The sequence below is a fragment of the Notamacropus eugenii genome, chromosome 2 (genome assembly GCF_028372415.1).
Source record: "Notamacropus eugenii isolate mMacEug1 chromosome 2, mMacEug1.pri_v2, whole genome shotgun sequence".
Taxonomy (NCBI): Eukaryota; Metazoa; Chordata; class Mammalia; order Diprotodontia; family Macropodidae; genus Notamacropus; species Notamacropus eugenii.
In genome coordinates, this window is record NC_092873.1 from 27,816,323 (window position 1) to 27,823,775 (window position 7,453).

The 7,453-nt window shown below is 45.5% G+C and overlaps 1 protein-coding gene across 5 annotated transcripts in view; it reads right to left on the reverse strand.

The window, feature by feature from the left end:
* LRRC56 (leucine rich repeat containing 56) overlaps nt 1-7,453 on the reverse strand; it is a 56,821-nt gene extending 49,368 nt beyond the window's left edge. For 3 of the 5 annotated variants that reach the window (XM_072639541.1, XM_072639542.1, XM_072639539.1), the window contains exon 1: nt 7,346-7,453. The gene's annotated coding sequence lies outside the window, so the exon portion shown is untranslated. Of the gene's footprint in view, nt 1-4,995; nt 5,376-7,345 lie in introns of those variants that run through there. The other 2 variants (XM_072639545.1, XM_072639540.1) reach the window with 2 other exon arrangements.

A 7,453-nucleotide genomic window follows, 5' to 3' on the forward strand; every position in this document is an offset into this window, starting at 1 on the left:
CTAGGTCTGTATCCAAAAAGATGCAAAAAACAGAAAGGAAAAGGATCTATATGTACAAAAATATTTCTAGCAGCTCTTTTCTGGTGACAAAGAATTGGAAATTGAGGAAATTGCCATCCATAGGGAATGGTTGAACAAACTGTGGTATTTGATTATGATGGAATACTATTGTGCTACAAGAAATGATGCGCAAGATGCTCTCAGAAAAACCTGGAAAGACCTACATGAGCTGATGCAAAGTGAAATGGATGATCATTAGTAACTCTGAATCATAGATTCACTAGGGCCATCTAGTCCAACCCCTTATTTGAAAGATGACGAAGTCAAGGCTTGATGAGGCTCTGTGACTTGCCCATGGTTGTGGTGGCAGAGTCAGTACTTGAACCTAGTTGTCTTATTCCACAGAAGGATTGGAGGCTCACCACGTGCAGTCCCTCCCAGAAAATATTCCTTTTCTTGATGTGTGTATGTATGGCTTCTGATTGTTCCCAAAAGTTAGACTGTCCAGTCGATTTCTCACCATCCCCCTTTTTACCCACTCCTGCATCAAAGGTAGCAGGTATCTGTATGTGGGGATGATTTTAGTGATTTGGAGATAAAACACCTCCCCCTCTCTGTTTTTCTCTTTCTCCAGTTAATGTTGTAGCTTTAGCCTCCACCACATTCTCTTCCTGGTGGTCTTTTGCTAATAGTCATCATGAGTCCTGACAGATGAGGTCATCAACTATCCCACCAAACTGCTCTGTTTGGTATTTACAGCCTGTCTTTCTGCTACATTACCTACATGATGAAGGACTAGATATTTTTTCCCAAATTCATGGGGATCATTCCTAAGAGATAAAGTAATTTCTGCTGTCTCTATGAGCTAAGATATTAAGAACGCTAATGAGGTAATAAATCAATGAACAAATGGCAGAGAAGGCAAATCTTTCACAAGCTCACTTAGCATCCCTTCCCCACAGACCTCTGCACTGACGGCTGGATAAATCCAACCCAAGGGCCGCCAAATAAACCCCTCTCTGCCCCGGCCACAACCCCATACCATAGAAAGCAGGAAGCATGTTTGCAAGAGAACTCAACTGTGCCCTCCCCCCCCCCCCACCTTAACCAGGGAAAATACAGAAGCTGTGTGGCCACCACCCTCACTTGAATGAAGCAAACAACCAGGTACAAACAGGGGTAGTTTCAAAGGTAAGGCTGAGGAGGACTGAGGAAGCTTCTTCTAGAAGAGGAAACTAATTGGGACTTATAGGGAGTCAGGGAAGCCAAGAGTCAGAGATGAGAAGAGAACATTCCAGGAAATGGGAAACAACCAGACAAAGTGCTCTGAATGAGGAGATGGAGGATCTTGTTCATGGAACAGCCAGGGGGCCAGCATCACTGAATCATAGAGCATAGGTGGAGAGAGTAAGGTACAAGGAGACTAAAAATATGGAAAGGGGTCCGGTTAAGAAAGGCTTTTAAAAAGACAAATAAGAATTTATATTTCATCTTGGAGGTGATAGGGAGCCACTAAAGTTTAATGAAAGATCATCAAATACAAAGGAAAGGAAAACACAAGATTATTCTGCATTTACCAGAAACCACAGAAGGGAATGGAATACTATGTTCCAAAGAGTAAAGGAGCTCGAGATGCAACCCAAAGTGAAATATCCCTCCCCCAAAACCTGAGCCCAATCATTAATGAGAAAATGGGCATTCAATTAAAAGAGGTATTTGAAGTATTACTACAAAGAAAACTAGATTCAAGCAGATTGTTTGCTTTTCAAACACCCTAGGCAACAGAAATGCAAAAAGAGTAAACACAAAAAGCAGCTAAGGAAGGCAGGGTATTGAAATACATTATCCTGAGTAAAAAAAAAAAAAAAGACTACTACTGCCAAATAACAACCGAAGGGCCGTTAAGATGAAGAGCACATGAGGAGACAAGAATGAAACCTGAGCTTAAATGGAAGAACAGGCCTGAATCATCACAGACTCCTGTCCATAGGTGAACCATTGTTTCTGTGGGACTACATTGCAGAATCATGGGAGGATACAGATCCAGAGAGATTTCATGATAAATGGGGAAAAAAGGATCTGGGGAGAGGGGTGCCCCTGAAAATCAGGGAAACAGGGAAATTGCTAGTAGGGGCAATGCTCCTCTCTATCACCTTCAGGAATTGGTATTTCTAGGGGTGAGGCACAACCAAAAAAGGGGAGTGAGGGCCACATCCGCAAGACAAAATCACAGTACCTATGTAGAAGAGTACCCTTTAATGACAAATACAGAGACTAAAGAAGGAATAAATGAGTATAAGGGCCATGAAATGAAGAATAAAAGTCTACCACAAAAAAGGAAGGAAAATGAACAATTAATAAGGATTTCTCCCTTTTAAAATTTTACATTACTCCCCTCCCTCTGCACTCAATGTTCTAAAAGGGCTTCCTTGATCTTCTGGCTATAAGAGATTCCATCTCCCACCTTTCTGGAACACTCTTGCTTATTTTCCTGCCCTGTTGGAATCTCTCACTCCCTTCAAAATTCAGCTCATTAGCCAGTTCCTACAAGGGGCTTCTCAGATCCCTGCCCCCTACCTGTCAATGAGCTGGTATTTAGAGAGGATCATAGATGATAGATTTAAAGCTAGAAGAGAACTCAGAAGCTACCCAATCCAACCCTCTCAGTTTATAGATGAGGAAACAGACCCAGACAGGTTGGTCAATGCCACCATAGTTAGTAGTAGAGTTGGGGTTTGATCTCAGGTCTTCCATCTTTTCTTTCCACTTTATTTTCTATTTATTCACCCATGTCATTGCAATCTCTTCCCCACTCCACTCCAATGGGATGGAAGTTTCAGGAGGGTGGGGCTTATTTTTCTTTTTGCCTTTGAGTCTCCAGGGCTCATTACAACATCTGGCACATAGTATGCATTTTATAAATTCCTGGTGAATTGAATTAAATATATTTGTTTCCCTCTGAATAGGTAGGTCAAGAAAATTCAGTAAAGTGGCAAACCTTTACAAACTATCTCCTGGACTTAATGCCATACCAATCAAAACAGAGTAGACTTTTCCATAGAATTAAAGTCCTAATAAAATTCATAGGGGAAAGTAGATAAGAATATATCGAATAACTATGCAAAAGAAAACTGGCAGAGAGGAACCACCAGAGAACCCCAAAATGCCTCCATTGCTCAGGTTGCTGTCCAAGGTTCACAAAACACTTCCCATTTCTAGCCTTACTTTATCTTGCAACAATTCTAAGTGTGATACAGATGCTATGATGATCCTCATTTTACAGATGAGGAAACTGATGTAGGCAGTAGTGTGGTGACTTGCTCAGGGTCATCCAGCTAAGAGGTGTCTAAGGCAGGATTCCAATCTAGTTTTTCTGGATACCAAGTTCAACACTGGATCCACTATATGTGATACCTTCCCATCAGTCAAGAAACTTACATTTACAGTATTAAGGGCCTGCTGTGTTCCAGGCACTTGCTAAGGAAGAAGCAAAAATAATTTTTGCCACCAGGTAGTTTACATGCTAATGTATGCATACACAGGTATCTATGAGATACAGATGAAGTAGATACAAAGAAACTTAGTGGAGAAGGCACTGATGGTATCTGGAAGAACACGGAAAGGCCTCCTGCAGAAGGGGGTATTTGAGCTGAGACTGAGGTGAGAAGAGAGAGCATCTCAGTCATGGTGCAGGGCAAAGGTGCAGAGGAAGGAGATGAAGTTGGAATGTGAGGAATAGCCAGTAGACCAGTCTGGCTAGACCAGAGTGAAGGAGAGCAATATGTAGACTAGAGAAAAAGGAAGGGGTCAGGATGGAAAAGGTCTTTGAGTTCCTAGGAAGCCCCTGGGAGGAGGGGGTAATGACCCAGTGCCTGTACTTCAGGAAGGTCACTTTGGCAGCCAAGGAGGTGGTTGGACAGGGAAGAGGCAGTAAGTCCAATTAGGAAGTGGTTCCAATAACCTTACAGGCAGCAGATGATGACAGCTTGAAGGGCTTGAAGGGACAGGAAGTTGGACAACAGGCTGAAGAGGAGGGGGTTTGTGAGGAGAATGAGTCAGGGATGACCCTGAGGTGGCGAGCTTGGGTGCCGCCTTTGACAAGAGGAGGCATCCAGGCCCTCGAGGCAGATCTGGCCTCTGATCTCACCACTCCACTGAAACTGACCTCTCAGCGTCCTGGGAAGCAAGAATTAGAAAACTGTCTGGCATTGGGAAAAGAGTAAAGAGGGTGTCAACTACGGAAACCGCAAACAGAACCTCCTTATTTGTGAAACCCTAGAAAGAGAGGATCATGCAATGAAACTGTACAGGGAGTCAGGCTACAGCCACATGGCGTAAAAGGAGGGAGGAGGAAGCTGTTGGCGAGGGACCTATGACCCTGACCATACAAGCTCAAGCCATTCTAACCCGGTCAGGGACAGAAATATCTGCAAGAAGAATGAGCAATGAGCTTGTTATCCCACTGAAGGAACGGGAAGGAAGAAAAACGAGCATTTATTAAGTGCCTACTGGGTGCCAGGCACTGTTTGAAATAATTTACAAACATTATCATTGGGGAGAAAATTTAAGATTTTGATTCTATAAAAAATAACAGGCTTTTGTACCATAAAATCAATGTTTCACAAAGAAACAGATCAGGAAAAATATTTGGAGCAAATATGTCTATTAAAAAAACCTCTCTAATATCCATTGTCTCTAGGATTAATGCTATGTATTCCTCATTGGAGCAATAGCCAAAATATAGGAAAAAAGAATTTATAAAGAATATTCCAACTTCCAATAACCTCAGATACTACAATTCCCTAAGAAATGAGAGTAATGAAAATCTCCAATCTTAAAACACCCCTGCAAACTCGCTAGAATAGTGGAAATCGCCCTGAGCCCTTTTCCTTCCTCCTCCAGCTCCAACATGTCTCATCCCCACAGGATACTGGCCTCTCTGGCTGGCCCTCTCCAGCACTAAAGACCAAGATACTTTGACTCAGAGCCACTCACTTGGTCATGGTGGGAGAGGTGGAATCCTCCTTACTCCCAATGGCCTCTTCCAGATGCTCCTCTACCCACCATCACCAGTCACCTCTCTTCTGTTGGGGTTCATTCATCCAAATATATCATCACCGAATCCCGATGCTGAGGCCAGTACTACAGCTGCCCAGACCCTCTCCTTCCTTCCCCAGTGAATTCAGTGCCAGGCTCACAGTCTGGATCTCCTTCCAGCTTCCTGCCCTCATAGTAGGGGACTTGAGCACATGTTGATGTTTGCTCAAATGCTCTAACTTCCCATGACCTCCTTTCCTCCACTCCATCTCTGGACAGGCATATTCACAAGCGTACTGGTTCTTTCCTGATCAGAGAATAAGCTCCCTTCTCTCTTTGTCTGACCACTGCCCAGCACAGTTGTTCTATTTCCCTGTTCAAGAGATCCAAAGTTCCTTTAATAGATCATAATTGCCAATCATTCCATTTCTCCCTGTGACTTACTGCTTCTAAAATTATCCTTTGTCCTCACCAGAACCCTCCATTCTCCAGGTCTCCTCACCCCTGCCCTGGATTCACTCCCCTTACTTCCCTATACCAATTCAGCGTTCTCCTCTCCTCTGTCCCTTGGGTAGTCATGCCTTCCATATCCCAGCCTTGAAAGACTCACCATCTGTCTTATTTGCTGCTGCACTCATGCTGAAAAGAGCCAGAGGGCTGCTCTCATATTATTTAATTTGGTCTGGGCTCTCACTGTAGCAAAGCAATTCTTTTAATCCTCCCATGTTCTCTCCACAGAAGCCGTTCCAAACCTTCCCTTTTCTTCTGCAGCCTCCTCCCCTCCCCCCTCGCTCTTCTCTGAAGGCTTTGACTTTGGGGAGTGGAGAAGCCATTAGCCATGAGTCACCTCTTTCTTTCTGCTCATTTTATATTTCTCTGTCATCATGGCCCACTCTCTCTCCTTCCCCCATATCACATGAAGAGGTGGCCTTTCTCCTTTCCAGGGCAAGGCCCCTATATGCATGTGACCCCCATTCCTCCCCACCTCCAACTCACCACCTATCATCCTATCCTTCATCATTTGTCTTCAGTCTCTCCTGCTGATCCCTGGTTCCTTCTCTGCTTGCCTACAAACATCCTCAAGAAAACCTAGTCATCACTAACTAGCCATCACCCCATAGCTCTTCTCCCTTTTGTGGCTGAACTCTGAGAAGGCCATCTATAGTTGGTGCCTCCATTTCCTTTCCTCTCCCTCTCATTAAATATCTGCAGTTCAGCTTCCAACTGCAGCCTTTGCCTGAAACTCTCCAAATTCATCAATGGTCTCTTAATGACCTCAGTCAAATGTCATGGTCTCTTGTGGTCTTCGCCTTTTTGATTTCCTATTTTTGATACTGTGGGTCACCTCAGTCAACTGGGTGACAAGCATCAGCTTTTTCTGTGGTGGGCACTGACTTTCTTCCTGGGTCCCCATTTTTCTGGGTTTTTGTGATACTGCTCTGACCTGTCTGATGGCTTCTCTACTGGTCCATTCTCCATTCTATGGCTACTAACCATGGGCATCCCCCAGGCTCTGTTCTAGACCCTTTCTGTCCTCTTCCCTCCATACACTCCCTAGATGATTTCCTCAGCTCCCATAGGTGTAACTACTAAGTATCTATGGAGCCAGACCTAATCTTCCCCTTGGACTGATCCGGACTTTCTAGCCACGTATTGGACATCTCACACTGGATACTGTAAATTCCACAGGTCCAAAACTGATCTCATCGGCTTCCCCATGCTCACCTCTGCACCCTCTCTTTTTTCTTTTAAAGGTATTACAATCCTTCCACCCTCCCCAGTTTTCAATCTTGGTTTCATTCTGTGCTCAGATCTGAGCACCATGGGCTGAAAAGGGGGACATGTGTGGGCACAGGTGAGTACCCAAGGGGCAGAGAGGATGGAGAAGGGCCTGGAGTCCAGCAAAGGAGGCTCAGGACACTGGGCACTTTCCAAGAGAAGTGAAGGCCTTGGAAAGAACAGGAAAGCTGTGGAGATGGACTCGAGGGACCGACCTGGGGAGTCTTTCTCGCTTGGCCTCAAAGAGCAGAGGGGAGGGGACATGTGCCAAGAGGCCGATGTCCCCACAGGGTAGGACAAGCTGCCGAACAGTGAGAGCTGCCCAGCTCAGGGGGTGCTGCCCAGCCTGGGAGGGCTCTGAGCACAAGCAGGTAGGAGCTGACAGCGTCCTTGTGGGAATGCTGCGGGGTCTCTCTCTAGGGTCAGTGTCTAGGAGAGCCTCTCAGGGCTTTCCCTCTCTTTCTGGAGGACTCTGTCTCTGGGGGTCATCCCAAAGGGGCAGGTGTGGGAAGATGCGCTCCCGCCTTACCTCAGCCGCCTCAGCTCTTCTGACTGCCCCTGGCCCTGCTTGGGCCGCTCGGGCCTCAGCTGGGCCACAGAAGGCAGCGCGTGGGCCCTGTCCCCATGGCGACAGGTG